Raw genomic sequence first — 16,551 nt, forward strand, 5'->3', positions numbered from 1 at the left:
TTAATGCTATTATAATCTATATGGATGGAGTCAGTCATTAATTTTCCCTTGCGTATGTCTCTTTCGGATTTTATCCCCTTTCCCGTTTTGTCATTGTGATTTTTAATTCAACTATTTAATAAAATCTAATCATTTATTATTCATTGGTTGATGTGTCTATTTTTAGGTTTAGATTTGTAATTGACACATAAACGTTTAATATTTTTTGCTTTATTAAGCTAATTTTTTTTGTGGTTATATATCCTGTATATTTACAGAGGTCTGATCATTCCAACCATGGATTTCAAAGCCAAAGAGGCCGTATGGCATTCACAAGCTTTATCAGTATTTAAAGGGAAAGGGATTCAATTAGATAACACTGCTCAAGTTGACATCAATGAATGTAAGCGCACTTTGAAATTACTTTACCACCGTCGCATAAAAACATGGTGGAACAAATTTTCGTTGGAACAATATGTTAAGGAGAAACTTATTCCACGGGGCCTACGCATACAGGTCTTTCCTTCCTATGGGAGGGAAGACTCTGATTTTGTCAATCGATGGGAGGAATCCTGTGATAGATGTTCTTGTGAATTTTTGGGCCTCATTATTAATAAAAATGGCACCACTCTCAATGATATTGACTCTGAGATTAGTAACAATGAAGCAAAACTTAAATCCTTGATTCCAGTGACAGATTTTGAAAAATTTAGTGAAGATATGGAAGCTTGTTTTTCCTTATGGGAGAAACAAATTAGCACCACTAAGACCAACAAATATCTACGTGATCAATCTGACAAAAGCAGTAATAGGATGTATAAATGGAAATTTACAAGATCCTTTCAGGACGAACGGAGAAGCTCAGAGTCCTCCCACATGTCAACCGACAATGAATCTATTGATTCCTCTTCATCTAAATTCAACTATAACACAAGACTGGGTCAGAAGAGGCAAAATCACTGGAGAAATCACTCTAAACAAACCACTCTGATGGAGGCTGGCATGTCTAAATCCACATTAAAGGTAATCAATCTGACGGATCACATTCTCACTACCCCTCAGACTAACGTTCTAATGAAGGGTTTAACGTTTTCACCAACTAGTGGTTTCGATTTATTTACTGGTCTCAAAGATCTTCACCTCTTCGCCCGTAAATTGACTTTTAAAAAAATATTTCATAAAAAATGTAATGATGATAACGTTTTCTCTACTATAGAAGAACGGGAGGCCTTGAGGACCCTTGAGAGTCTTTTGGAGGAGCAAACTGTCAAATCAATGGGTAAATTTCCATCATCCATTATTCCGAAGTCTCAGCGTTTTCCTCCCCTTTCGATGTACTCGAATATAGAATTATTTGTGCAATTGGTAAGTGACGAATTTAAACAGATACCAACCTCAATTTCATTTGACAACTGTAGTAGAGAGGAGAGGAAGGCGATTAAGGAATTACAATCACTTCCAAATATAGTCATTAAACCCTCAGACAAGGGGGGTAATATCGTACTGCTCCCTCTACCAAAATATGAGAAAGAAGTTAGACGTCATTTAAATGATGAAACAACTTATAAGAAATTAACATTTAATCCTCTATCTAAATTTCAGAGCTCCCTTGAGATCATTCTCAATGATGCGGTCCGGAGGGGAACCTTGAATAAACAAGAAATGTCTTACCTTTTTAAAAAAGATCCATTGATTTCAACATTTTACGTCCTCCCTAAGACCCATAAGGACCTCACCAATCCTCCAGGTAGGCCCATCGTATCTGGTGTCGACAACTATTGTGAATCCATTTGTAAACTGATTGATTATACCTTACGTCCCATTGTGGAAACCCTACCGTCATATCTAAAAGACACTTCAGACTTTCTGAAGAAAATTGATGGAATTCAGGAGGATGGGAGCGTCGTCTTAGTTACATGTGACGTTGAATCCCTCTATACATCTATTCGCCATGATGATGGGATTAGGGCGGTGATAGCCTTCTTGGAGATGTCAAATGTCGATAGGGATTTTGGTGATTTCATCACCATATTGTTGGACTTCGTCTTGAAACATAATTTTTTTATTTTTAAGGATGCCTTCTTCCTACAGCTCCAGGGAACCGCTATGGGGGCAGCTTGTGCCCCCTCGTATGCCAATTTGTTCCTGGGGCTGTGGGAGAGGAAGATTTTTATGACTGATCCCATTCCCAATATTGACAAGGTTTTGTATTGGGGTCGTTTCATTGATGACATCTTCTTTTTATGGCAGGGATCCCATGAGGACCTCGTATCTTTTATGATGGCTCTCAATGAAAACGACCTCAATATAAGGCTGACCTTTAAGTGTGGACAACACAAAATTGAGTTTTTGGACGTGTTGTTGGATATCGACCAGGATGGTTCTATTCACACAGACGTATTTCGTAAACCAACTTCGGTGAATTCCCTCCTATATGCTGCCTCCTCACATCCTAGGAATCTTGTGGAAAACATTCCAATTGGACAATTCCTTAGAATACGTCGGATTTGTTCAAGTGACGCCAAATTTGAAACCCAAGCTGACTTATTAAAAAATCGACTTCGTGAAAGAGGCTATAATAATAAAATCATTCAGCGTAGCTATCGAAGGGCTAAATTTTCTAAAAGGAAAGATCTATTATATAAGAAACAGATGTGGTGAGATTCATTTCCACTTTTAACACAAAAAGCCCTGAAATTTGGACTGCATTGAAGAAACATTGGCGGATTCTGGAACTTGATCCATCACTAGCACCTTATATTTCAAAAAATCCTACGATCACTTATCGAAGATCTCGAAATCTACGAGATATGCTAGTTCATAGTCATCTGACAACTAATAACAAATACCTCTTTGATTCCAAGGGCCCACAATGGGGCTGTCGACCCTGTGGTGGGTGCGTAGCCTGCCCTAATATTGACTCAACAAAGATTTTCACGAATGCTGACAATTCTAGGACTTTAAAAATTACTCATACAGTGACATGTAACACAGTAGGCGTCATATATAGCGCCAGATGTCCGTGTAATAAGATCTATATTGGAATGACTACGAGGGAATTACATAGAAGGACACGTGAACATGTCCTAGACATAAGGGCAGCTAGTGACAATGAAAATCTTGAAGAATTAAAGACCATTCCTCGTCATTTTAAAAAATTCCACAACTGTGATCCGTCAACTTTAAAGGTAAGTGGGATTGATCGTGTTTATCCGGGGATTCGGGGTGGAAAATGGAAAAAACTTTTGGCACAAAAAGAGGTGAAATGGATCGCCGTTTTAGAATCTATGTCTCCCCGTGGTCTTAATGAGTCTTATAGTTTTGCTCCCTTTCTTTGATTAACTTATGTGCACTTCATTTATTGGTTCTTGTATTTATTTATTTATTTTTTATTCGTTTTAAATGCCCCCTTTTTATATTTCTTTCTAGTTTCTTTGCTCTATCCGAAGGTTTTTCTTGGTGGTTCGTGATTATTGTGTGATTTTTAGTGAAAACGCCGGATCAACGCCCTGTGATGATGGAACCGCTTTCTACATATATTCTTCACATTTTACACTTATGTATCACTTCAGTCATATGACTTATTATATGTTCACCACATGTTTTATATGTACATTATGTATATATATATTTTTTTATATATATATATATTTATTTATATATGTATATATACATTTTTGGCTTTATGCCTATGTATTTATGTATTTATGGAATGATTTATTTGTATCTTTGTTTCACTTTTTCTACTGTTTCATATTTGTCCACACCTATTTTTACACTGTTTTCTTTTTAGTAGTACGATTGGGATTTCCCTCATTCTTAGCGTTACACAGTCTAATGTCACTTCCGGTTCCTCTTCTTTTGCGTTCCAAGCTGACACGCACGTTGGCACCGCCTCGTCCTGTCATAACGTTACACTGTTTAACGTCATTTCCGGTTCCTCCATTTTTCTTGCGCTCCAAGCTGACACGCACGCCGGCGCCGCCTCATCCTGGACAGCCGCGCTCTATGGAGACGCGTCTCCCTGGGGGGAGGCCGCGCCGACACGATCATGCATGATCTGCACAGCTACTCCTCATGCACCACCGGTCTATAATAATGAGCTATTAGCTCTACATATATATATATGCCCTGATTTATTCAGTCTCATTGTATCCTTGAGAAAGCAACAGCGAAACGCGCGTCGGGTTAGTACATGTGCTTACATAATCCTATATGCACCCTCTTGACTGTTTTTTACCCACTGAGTGATTACTAGTGGTATTCTTATGTAGTTGGCGATTCTTTGAATGGATTGATATACTATTATGCACCTTATATAAACTTCATCTATTTAATTTAATATATTATACCATTTATTGTTTTGTATTTATTATTATATTGAAATATATTTTGTATATTCATTAATTCATATCATTAATAATTTATGGTCATATATATTATTAGTACACTTGTATGAATTTGTATCGTGCACTTTATATTTTTTATCTATCCATTGTTTATCTATATTTATATAGATTTTATCCCATTTACATATTGTTATTTATATCCACTGCCATCCTTTTAATGCTATTATAATTTATATGGATGGAGTCAGTCATTAATTTTCCCTTGCGTATGTCTCTTTCGGATTTTATCCCCTTTCCCGTTTTGTCATTGTGATTTTTAATTCAACTATTTAATAAAATCTAATCATTTATTATTCATTGGTTGATGTGTCTATTTTTAGGTTTAGCAATCTCTACTTAGACAAGTGTATATATATATATATATATATATATATATATATATATATATATATATATATATATATGAACTATTAGAAACTATGTAACTACAATTTTACTGTATTAGATTATAAATACATATTGAGACATTGTATTACATTTTGATACAACATTATAATTACAGTTTTTCCTTAGCCACTCCCTAAACCAAATCTTCTGTCTCTCTCAAATATCTCCAGGAGCGCCCAATTTAGGAAAGACATTTTTCTATCCTTCAAAACCTCAGAGAACTGCCTGTTCTTCTGTCCACATTCCATGACGTCACTGTGAGTTGGTCGTCTCACCTGTCTCTGTCCATCAGTTTCAGCCATTTTCCTTTTTAGAGAATCACAGTTCTGACTGAGAATTAACTCATTCTGTGGAGAGATGGATCTTTGCACTGGCTGATATGGCTTATAACATATATGAAATCTTCTGCGTATTTGATAGAGTTCACAATGGGGATGACTCAGTCTAGGAGAGTTTGATATTGGCTTTTGGTAAGATTTTACCTTTCCTGGTTTTATAAATTTAGCTTGATTTATTTTCTTTTCACGATTCTCATGTTTTCTAACAAAATCCAGCATCTGCGCACATTCAAATAATGAATTTTTTTGTAATGCCATAACTTGGGAAACTGAATTTAGGAATTTGAATTTTTGTACAAAAGTTGTTATCATATGTTGTACTTTTCCATTTTTGATGAGAGCTTTGTACAACCGTTCAAATATGGACATGAATGTATATGTACATTCCTTCCTACCAATCCTTAGTTTCTGCAGATCTTCTATGTTGGGAAAATCCTTTGTGACACAATAAATCAAATATCTTAATCTGTCTGAATCATTTTCCCATCCATTAGGAGAGTCATTTTCACAGGGCATTAAATGTAAACGTCTGGACAATGTCACAGGAATCCATATTTTAAATAATTGATTCCTCTCCTCATTGGATAAATCAAACTTATCAGAGAAGCTCTCAAATGTCTCTGAATTTCTACAGGCATGGATTTTGACATCATATTTTGGCATGATTTTGTATACTTTCAGCAAATTTTTCCTCATTTTAATTTGGAGTTGAGCCTGGGTAATTCCAGAATTCTCTGATATTTTTAGTGGCTCTTGTACGTCCGTTCCTCCTACGTCACTCAAGTCTCCTCCCACATCACCTAGTATGTCGGTTTCTCGTATGTCAGTCATGTCTCCTCCCATGTCAGGTTTCTGTATGTCCGTCTCTTGGTCAGACCTTCAGTTACAGACACGTGTCTTACTTCTTGTTCATTTTCCACATTACAGTCAGAATCAGTATCACCGTCTGACACTTCTACACTATTTTCCTGCTTAGAAATCTCTAACACAAGACTATGAAAAAAATCTACCAAATGTAGAATATTTCTCAATTTCTGTTTGTCTCTATTTACCAATTTAGAAGTTAACTGTAAATTCTGCAATTCACATTCTTTGTATAAACTGAGCCACAAAACTTCTATGTCATCTCCTACATTAACTTTGAAATTAATATTACTTTGTTTAGCAAAAGAAGAAATTATATCCATATTTTGCTTACCTTAAGATTCCTTGGCTTCTCTATATCAGCACGTCCTGTCTTCAGTTTGTCTGATTCTTTTCCTGTGTGATTCTGTTCCTTGTTAGTACCTCTGCTTCCTGTCTTTCCTCAGTCTGTAGGTCCTTTCTGCTTCTCGTGACAAACTAGTGAATTTACTGACACGTGAACAACAGCTGTTCAGCTCGTCAGGACTCCCCCCTTGTTCACGGAAGAAATTCACTTACTTAATTTAAAAAACAAAAAAACAGGACTGGCTGGCTCACCATTGTAAAATAATACTCTTCCTGTATTATTTTTTTCTACTGAGGACTTCTCAAAGTATCAATATCACGATATTCTTATAAAAAAATGTATCTATTTATTCTTGGATTGTCCATTAAAAAGAATCAGATTGCAGCAGGTACATACAATAATTAGTTATAAAGTAATTGTCCATTTGTCCATAATTAGCCTAATTGTTGAGATTCACCCATCTTTCCTTGGATCCTGGCTGGTAAATCATGTCTTTGTCCAGCATGTGTCCAGGCCTACATGTCATCTGCTTCTCAGCATGAAGATTCTGTGTCTTGTGGGGTGGGCAGAGCAAGAGAGCCCCCCCTTTCTGTACCATGGGCTTTTTTAGCCAGTCGTATGGACACCTGTTCTAGATATGGTAGTGAACCAAAAATACACACACAAATAGCGCATGTCAACTAGACACGATGGCTGAGTCATAGAACTCAGAAAAATGATTATCGATTAACATTCCAAATGAATTTCCATAATTAACCATTTAACAGAGACCGCCTGGGAATACCAGGTGCTGTAGGCATTTGCTTTTTCTTTCCTTCCACAAGCAGGGGGCACTCTCTTCTATGCCTTTTTTCCATTCCCTTTCACAAGTGCACACATTCATTCTCTTTTCTTTTTTTCATTTGCTTTCTCTCTTGCGCTATTTCATCAGGCAACACGACCCTCCCCCCTGAAGAGCAGCTCAAAGTCACTGGCAACCATCTCACCCTCTTCCTTCATTCACCCCTGGACGTCTCGCTCCGCCCCCAAGTTACGGGTCCAGCTTGCTCTTTCTGTCACATTACCGCGATGAAGGGTTTAGCCTGCAGGAGACCCTGCGCCGAGCCATTTTTGAAGACACCTGATGCGGCGGGTGAATCACTGCTAAACAAACCACACCTGTAGGGACGGCACAGCCTTTGCATGGACCCTTTGGAGCCCGCCCCGTCACGGCCAGATTGCTCGCCACCAAGCGTGTTACAACTCTCCTGTTAGGTTTTTTTTAGTTTGTTGGTCACATGACCATTTTGCCTATTTAATCCGGCTCCGCCCTCCTGGCTTTGCTTGACTTCATTTGTATTTACTACTGTTTAGCTAGCTTGTTGCTCTGTTGCCTTTCTTTTGCTAGGTCTTCTGACCCCTATGCCTTTTTGTTGTGTGTTTGTCTTTGACTGCTACTATTTCTGCTAGGAGGTGTCCAACTTTTCCCAGTCCCTAGATCTTGTAGGGATCCCTCCCTCACATCTATATGTCTGCGTTCAGACTAGCCGAGGACTTTAGCGGTTCTGATCGCAGGATCAGGTTTCCCGTTATATCGTAGGGATCTAGTTTAGTTCTATTGTAGGGATAGATCTCCTTTCTTTCCTTAGTCTCTGTAGCAGATCATAACAGTAATTCCAGCCATAAAAATAAAATAAATAAAAAAATTTCTCTAAGGAAAGACCTCCAGTTTTCCATCATGGTCTCGGTGCAAGATTTGGCTCAACGCTTGCAGGGACTCTCTCTGGAGGTGACCAAGCTCCAACAACACGTGAGTAGCTGTTCTGGAGCGCATTTTGTGGAACCTAAGGTACGTCTGCCTGATCTATTTTTTGGCAAACAACAAGATTTTTTTTCTTTTAAAAATGCTTGTCTATTATATTTTTGTTTGAGACCCGGATCCTCTGGTGATGAATCACAGCACATAGGGATCATAATGTCACTTTTGCGCAAAGATCCTCAGGGATGGGCCTTCTCTCTCCAAACTAGTGATCCGTGCTTTAGATCAGTGGATAGTTTTTTTTCTGCTTTGGGTTTGTTGTACGATGATCCTGATCGTGTCTCATCTGCTGAGTCTGAATTAAGACGTTTGAGGCAGGGATCAGGTAATGTGGAAAAATATTGTTCTCACTTCCGTCGGTGGTCTGCCCAGGTGGGGTGGAACGATTCTGCTTTGAAAAGCTTGTTTCTTGCAGGGCTATGTGAAAGGGTAAAGGATTTACTGATTGCTTATCCCACACCTGGAAACTTGCAGGAGGCAATGCAATTAGCTATACGGGTGGACAGGAGACTGCGTGAAAGGGTTAATGAGAGCAAATCCTCTGCTATGTCAGCTTCGAGTCCTGAGAGGTTCTGTGCTGACAATGGAGAGCCGATGGAAATTGGGGCGATGGCACCCCGCTCTCAGGAAAAAGACCGCCGACTTTCTGAAGGCTTGTGTTTCTATTGCGGAAATTCTGGTCATTTTATTAAGAGCTGTGTGCTTCGTAAGAAGAAAGAAAAAAAAATGGTCAGTCATGCTCGTATTGCCTGTTTAAATTCTAAGGGAGTATTCCTATCTGCCACTACTGCTGCTCAGGATGAATTAATTGAATTTCGGGTATTTGTGGATTGTGGATCTACTCTGAATGTGATTGATGGGGGATTCTTGGAAAAACTTAGATTAGAACCTAAAACTTTGTCATCCCCTATTGCTGAGGTTTCTGTCGATGGCTCTCCCTTGAAGAGTGTTACTCACAAGGTCTGTGAATTTCCCCTCACTATTAATGGTATTCATCAAGAGAATTTGGATTTGGTGGTATTGGATAATTTGCCTTCTCCAGTAATATTGGGGTTACCCTGGTTAAAATTGCACAATCCTGTACTGGATTGGTCTACCAATGAAATTAAGTCCTGGAGCCCTAAGTGTTATGACAAGTGTTGTAACGGGCGCATTGCTGCTGTGGATAGAGGGGAATTGCCTGTACCTATTCAGGATTTTTGGAGAGTTTTTTCTGAGGAGGAGTCGCAGGTTTTGCCTCCCCATAGAGACTATGATTGTACGATTGAATTTGTCCCTGGCGCGACTCTTCCTAAGAGTCGTTTATTTAATCTTACTATTCCTGAAAGAAAGGCTTTGGAAGAATACATACAGACAAGCTTGGCCGCCGGTCACATTAGGCCTTCCAAGTCTCCTGTGGCTGTTGGATTTTTTTTTGTAAAAAAAAAAGATGGCGGTTTACGTCCTTGTCTGGACTTTCGTGAGATTAATAAAATTATTGTACGCAATCCATACCCACTGCCATTGATTCCTGATTTATTTAACCAGTTAGTGGGGGCCAAGTGGTTCTCTAAAATTGATCTCCGGGGGGCATACAATTTGTTGCGCATGAAGGAGGGTGATGAATGGAAGACTGCTTTTAACACTCCTGTCGGTCATTTTGAGAATCTGGTTATGCCTTTTGGTCTCACCAATGCTCCAGCATTTTTTCAGAATCTTATTAATGATATCCTTAGACCTTTAATCGGCAAAAATGTGGTTGTGTATTTGGATGACATTTTGATTTATTCGCCGGATCTGGAGTCTCATTGGCGGAGCGTACTTGAGGTATTACAGTTATTAATGGACAATTCGCTTTTTGCTAAGCTGGGGAAATGTGAGTTCGCTGTACAGAGAATTAGTTTTTTGGGCTACATTATCTCCAGTGAAGGTTTTGAGATGGACCCGGTTAAAGTTCAAGCTGTGCAGGAATGGCCTAGGCCTATTGGTTTGAAATCGATACAGAGGTTTTTGGGTTTCGCCAATTATTACAGAAAATTCATAAAAAAATTTTCTATTATTGTCAAACCGCTGACCGATCTCACCAGGAAAGGTGCTAATGCGGTTCAGTGGACTTCTGAGGCCATTGACGCTTTTGTGTTTCTAAAGGAGAGGTTCACCTCTGCTCCCATCCTTATGCAGCCTAATGTGACTAAGCCGTTTTTGGTTGAGGTTGATGCTTCTTCGGTGGGGGTTGGTGCGGTGTTGTCTCTGGAAAACAAGAATGGAGTACATCCCTGAGCCTTTTTTTCAAAAAAATTTTCCGAGACTGAACTTAATTACGATATTGATAATCGGGAATTGCTGGCGATTAAACTCGCATTTGAACACTGGCGTCATCTCTTGGAAGGTGCTGAATTTCCCATTCAGGTTTTCACTGATCATAAAAATCTGATCTATCTTGATGCTGCCAAGCGCTTGAATGCCCGTCAGGCTAGGTGGGCACTTTTTTTCTCGCGGTTTAATTTTTCCGTTACTTACATCCCGGGTACCAAGAATGTTAAAGCGGATGCTTTGTCTCGCAGCTTTTCTCCCATGGTCGGTGTTGAGGATGAAGAGGAGACCATTTTACAAGAAGGTGTTGTGATTGCTGCTTTGGACTCCGTTTTGGAGGATGAGATTCTTAAAGCACAGGAGAATGCCCCATCTAACACTCCCCATGGGAGGTTGTTTGTGCCTAGGACCTTTAGGAGAGATTTGTTTGTTGAGTGTCATGAGTCTCGGTTGGCAGGTCATCCAGGAATTTCTGAGACCAAGAGACTTGTGGGTCGCAGTTTTTGGTGGCCTGGATTGCAGAAGGAAGTCATTAAGTGGGTGCGCCAATGTACTGTGTGTGCAAGATCCAAGTCTTCGCATGCTCCTTCTGCGGGGTTGCTTTGCCCTCTGGAGGTTCCTAGTGCACCTTGGACACATCTGGCTATGGACTTTATTACTGACCTTCCTCCCTCTGAAGGTTTCACGGTCATCTGGGTGGTCGTGGACCGTTTTAGCAAGATGTGTCACTTGGTTCCCTTCATCAAACTGCCTTGCGCTAAGACACTCGCTAAGGCCTTTGTCAAGGAGATTGTCAGACTACATGGTGTCCCTACTGACATTATTTCTGATAGGGGACCTCAGTTCGTGGCTCGTTTTTGGCGTGCCTTTTGTGACAGGTTGGGAGTTCATTTGTCGTTTTCATCTGGATATCATCCTGAGTCTAATGGCCAGACAGAAAGGAAGAACCAGGATGTTGAGCAGTTCTTGCGTTGTTTTGTGGCAGACAATCAAGAGGGGTGGTCTGAGTTTCTGCCACTTGCTGAATTTGTTCTTAACAACCATACATCCTCTTCTGCTAGGTGTTCGCCTTTTTTTTGTTGTTCTGGGAGACATCCGTCTTTTGGGTCATTTTCCAAATTGGTTTCGGCTGTGCCTGAGGAGGAGAGTTTTTCCGGTGATTTGGAGAGAGTTTGGACGGATGTGCGTGGTAATCTTCAGGAGGCTAACAAAAAATCTAAGAGGTACTTTGATAGGAAACGGCAAGAGATTTTGTTTGCGGTTGGTGACATGGTTTGGTTGTCCTCTAAGAATCTGCGATTGAGGATTCCTTCTAAAAAATTGGGTCCCAAGTTCGTAGGGCCCTTTAAGGTACTTCAGATAGTTAACCAATCTGCTGTTAGGCTGGAGGTTCCTACGTCCTGGAGGATTAATCCGGTGTTTCATGTTTCTCTGTTGAAAAAAGCTGATGTGTCGGATGGTGACGCCTCTGCCACTGTTCCTCCGGTGGTGGAGGACGGGGAATATGAAATTTCCCGCATCCTAAATTCTAGTCGGTATAGAGGGAGTTTGCAGTATCTCGTCGCTTGGAAGGGTTTCGGACCTGAGGATAACTCATGGGTGAGAGCGGATTATGTTTCTGCCCCCAGACTTGTCCGAGCGTTTCACAGGAGGTTTCCTGGTAAGCCTGGGCCTAGGGGATCCGGAGGATCCTCTTAGAAGAGGGGGTACTGTTACAACTCTCCTGTTAGGTTTTTTTTAGTTTGCTGGTCACATGACCATTTTGCCTATTTAATCCGGCTCCGCCCTCCTGGCTTTGCTGGACTTCATTTGTATTTACTACTGTTGAGCTAGCTTGTTGCTCTGTTGCCGTTCTCTGTTAGTTTTGCTAGGTCTTCTGACCCCTATGCCTTTTTGTTGTATGTTTGTCTTTGACTGCTACTATTTCTGCTAGGAGGTGTCCAACTTTTCCCAGTCCCTAGATCTTGTAGGGATCCCTCCCTCACATCTATAGGTCTGCGTTCAGACTAGCCGAGGACTTTAGTGAGTATGATCGCAGGATCAGGTTCCCCGTTACATCGTAGGGATCTAGCTTAGTTCTATTGTAGGGATAGATCTTCTTTCTTTCCTTAGTCTCTGTAGCAGATCATAACAAAGCGATCCTGAGAAAGGCTGGCCGGGCGATGGATCGAGCAGCGTCTACTGGCCATACCACCTTGGATGCGCCTGATCTCGTCTGATCTCAGAAGCAAAGCAGGGCTGGGCTCGAACAGTACTTGGATGGGATACCTCCTGGGAACACCGGGTGCTGTAGACCATTTTGATGACGTTTTGCCCAACTGCCCAGCTCGGCTAGCATGGAACGGCGCCTTGCCGGACACCGACCTTAAGTAACTTAGATGATGGAAGCCCCAAGGCCTCTGAGCCAGTTGGCAGCTAAGTACGCTACCCCGCCGCCTTCAAGCAGGCCTGACACCGAGCTCCTTGCCACGGCTAGGAGTGCTTATTGACTCCGCAGCTCGCCATGTGGAAATGATGGCGTTAAAAGCACCCGGGGCCGTGAAGGGGCCAGGCTTTCAGCAGGTGCCCAGGGAAGGTTTTGGATGCCGGCCGCCTAGCGAGGGCTAGCAGAAGTAACATGTTTCTCTGCAAAGAAGCTTGTGTAACCAAGCCAGACGGCTGACAAAGAGCTAACCTCAGTGCAAGGAAGGCAAGGAAGGTGCGGAAGGAATTGGGGAGGGTGGGTGGTGATTCCTGCTAGGGCCCTGAAATCATAAAACAGGCAGGAGAGTCTGACGCATGGTGACGGAGAGGTTGTAGGGGCAGATAGGGGGTGTTGTCACGTGCGAGCACGTGTGCATGCTGGCTTGTGTGTGAGAGTGCGCTTCCTAGGTGTGGCGCGCTGCATACAGTCAAAGGGATTGTTCCCTTTCATTAAAAGTTAATCCCCGGCTGCAGGCTATTAGAAAGCAACTAACCGCTCTCTACTCACCCTACCCGGGTCTACCGGTGAGTCTCGCCTCTGCTCCCGGCCTGTGGCATTGGCCGTGAAGCCGACGTTCCGTCGACAGCGCTGCAGCCGATCAGTGAGCTCAGCGGCTCTGAGTGGGGCCTTCTGTCTACAAGACCTTTTAAGGAAGCCAGCAAAAAAATTGAAGAGAAGGGAAAGCACAAAAGGACCTGGTCTTACTGAGCACTGGAAAGGGCAGCCGGCAGCAAGACTTTAAAGTAGAAAAGCAGCAATTGAGAAGCTTGTCTCTGCCTATGCCCACACCACCCTGAACAAGCCCAATGTCATCTGATCTTGGAAGATATGCAGGATTGGGCCTGGTTAGTACTTGGATGGGAGACTGCATGGGAATACCAGGTGCTGTAGGCTTTTGCTTTTTCCTTCCTTCCACCAGCAGGGGGCACTCTCTTCTATGCCTTTTTTCCATTCCCTTTCACAAGTGCACACATTCATTCTCTTTTCTTTTTTTCATTTGCTTTCTCTCTTGCGCTATTTCATCTCTGCAAAATACCAGCATCCTTCTGATCACCGTGGGCCTCCAGCATTGTTGCTTCTTTACTTTTAATACTAGGCTCCTTTTCACCAGGACCAGTGTCTCCCACGTGGCTGGAGGCAACCACCGGTAACCCCAAGCAGAAGACCTTTGCAGGCAACACGACCCTCCCCCCTGAAGAGCAGCTCAAAGTCACTGGCAACCATCTCACCCTCTTCCTTCATTCACCCCTGGACGTCTCGCTCCACCCCCAAGTTACGGGTCCAGCTTGCTCTTTCTGTCACATTACCGCGATGAAGGGTTTAGCCTGCAGGAGATCCTGGGCCGAGACATTTTTGAAGACACCTGATACGGCGGGTGAATCACTGCTAAACAAACCACACCTGTAGGGATGGCACAGCCTTTGCATGGACCCTTCGGAGCCCGCCCCGTCACGGCCAGATTGCTCGCCACCAAGCGATCCTGAGAAAGGCTGGCCGGGCGATGGATCAAGCAGCGTCTACTGGCCATACCACCTTGGATATGCCTGATCTCATCTGATCTCGGAAGCAAAGCAGGGCTGGGCTCAGACAGTACTTGGATGGGAGACCTCCTGGGAACACTGGGTGCTGTAGACCATTTTGATGACGTTTTGCCCTACTGCCCAGCTCGGCTTGCATGGAACGGCGCCTTGCCGGACACCGACCTTAAGTAACTTAGATGATGGAAGCCCCAAGGTCTCTGAGCTAGTTGGCAGCTAAGTACGCTACCCCGCCGCCCTTCAAGCAGGCCTGACACCGAGCTCCTTGCCACGGCTAGGAGTGCTTATTGACTCCGCAGCTCGCCGTGTGGAAATGATGGCGTTAAAAGCACCCGGGGCCGTGAAGGGGCAAGGCTTTCAGCAGGTGCCCAGGGAAGGTTTTGGATGCCGGCCGCCTAGCGAGGGCCAGCAGAAGTAACATGTTTCTCTGCAAAGAAGCTTGTGTAACCAAGCCAGACGGCTGACAAAAAGCTAACCTCAGTGCAAGGAAGGCAAGGAAGGTGCGGAAGTAATTGAGGAGGGGGGGTGATTCCTGCTAGGGCCCTGAAATCATAAAACAGGCAGGAGAGTCTGACGCATGGTGACGGAGAGGTTGTAGGGGCAGATAGGGGGTGTTGTCACGTGCGAGCACGTGTGCATGCTGGCTTGTGTGTGAGAGTGCGCTTCCTAGGTGTTGCGCGCTGCAGACAGTCAAAGGGATTGTTCCCTTTCATTAAAAGTTAATCCCCGGCTGCAGGCTATTAGAAAGCAACTAACCGCACTCTACTCACCCTACCCGGGTCTACCGGTGAGTCTCGCCTCTGCTCCCGGCCTGTGGCATTGGCCGTGAAGCTGACGTTCCGTCGACAGCGCTGCAGCCGATCAGTGAGCTCAGCGGCTCTGAGTGGGGCGTTCTATCTTCAAGACCTTTTAAGGAAGCCAGCAAAAAAATTGAAGAGAAGGGAAAGCACAAAAGGACCTGGTCTTCCTGAACGCTGGAAAGTGCATCCGGCAGCCAGACTTCAAAGTAGAAAAGCAGCAAGTGAGAGGCTTGTTTCTGCCTTAGGCCACACCACCCTAAACACGCCCGATCTCGTCTGATCTTGGAAGCTAAGCAGGGTTGGGCCTGGTTAGTACTTGGATGGGAGACTGCCTGGGAGTACCAGGTCCTGTAGGCTTTTGCTTTTTCCTTCCTTCCACCAGCAGGGGGTACTCTCTTCTATGCCTTTTTTCCATTCCCTTTCACAAGTGCACACATTCATTCTCTTTTCTTTTTTTCATTTGCTTTCTCTCTTGCGCTATTTCATCTCTGCAAAATACCAGCATCCTTCTGATCACCGTGGGCCTCCAGCATTGTTGCTTCTTTACTTTTAATACTAGGCTCCTTTTCACCAGGACCAGCATCTCCCGCGTGGCTGGAGGCAACCACCGGTAACCCCAAGCAGAAGATCTTTGCAGGCAACACGACCCTCCCCCCTGAAGAGCAGCTCAAAGTCACTGGCAACCATCTCACCCTCTTCCTTCATTCACCCCTGGACGTCTCGCTCCGCCCCCAAGTTACGGGTCCAGCTTGCTCTTTCTGTCACATTACCGCAATGAAGGGTTTAGCCTGCAGGAGACCCTGTGCCGAGACATTTTTGAAGACACCTGATACGGCGGGTGAATCACTGCTAAACAAACCACACCTGTAGGGACGGCACAGCCTTTGCATGGACCCTTCGGAGCCCGCCCCGTCACGGCCAGATTGCTCGCCACCAAGCGTGTTACAACTCTCCTGTTAGGTTTTTTTTAGTTTGCTGGTCACATGACCATTTTGCCTATTTTATCCGGCTCCGCCCTCCTGGCTTTGCTGGACTTCATTTGTATTTACTACTGTTGAGCTAGCTTGCTGCTCTGTTGCCGTTCTCTGTTAGTTTTGCTAGGTCTTCTGACCCCTATGCCTTTTTGTTGTGTGTTTTTCTTTGACTGCTACTATTTCTGCTAGGAGGTGTCCAACTTTTCCCAGTCCCTAGATCTTGTAGGGATCCCTCCCTCACATCTATAGGTCTGCGTTCAGACTAGCCGAGGACTTTAGCGGGTCTGATCGCAGGATCAGGTTCCCCGCTACATCGTAGGGATCTAGTTTAGTTCTATTGTAGGGATAGATCTCCTTTCTTT

At 43.3% G+C, this 16,551-nt stretch overlaps 1 non-coding gene and 3 pseudogenes across 1 annotated transcript; all 4 read left to right on the forward strand.

Annotated features, from left to right (window-relative positions):
• The first annotated feature begins 12,589 nt into the window (after positions 1–12,589).
• Positions 12,590–12,709, forward strand: LOC141267166 (5S ribosomal RNA). Its single transcript, XR_012321179.1, has one exon. It is a non-coding gene; the product is annotated as a 5S ribosomal RNA (ribosomal RNA).
• Positions 12,710–13,652: 943 nt separating this feature from the next.
• LOC141269772 (5S ribosomal RNA) lies at positions 13,653–13,771 on the forward strand (annotated as a pseudogene).
• Positions 13,772–14,392: 621 nt separating this feature from the next.
• LOC141267374 (5S ribosomal RNA) lies at positions 14,393–14,512 on the forward strand (annotated as a pseudogene).
• Positions 14,513–15,453: 941 nt separating this feature from the next.
• On the forward strand, positions 15,454–15,572 carry LOC141268511 (5S ribosomal RNA; annotated as a pseudogene).
• Positions 15,573–16,551: the final 979 nt, after the last annotated feature.

This window comes from Phyllobates terribilis, unplaced genomic scaffold (assembly GCF_046119375.1).
Source record: "Phyllobates terribilis strain yellow unplaced genomic scaffold, ASM4611937v1 Scaffold_4__5_contigs__length_816908805, whole genome shotgun sequence".
NCBI lineage: Eukaryota > Metazoa > Chordata > Amphibia > Anura > Dendrobatidae > Phyllobates > Phyllobates terribilis.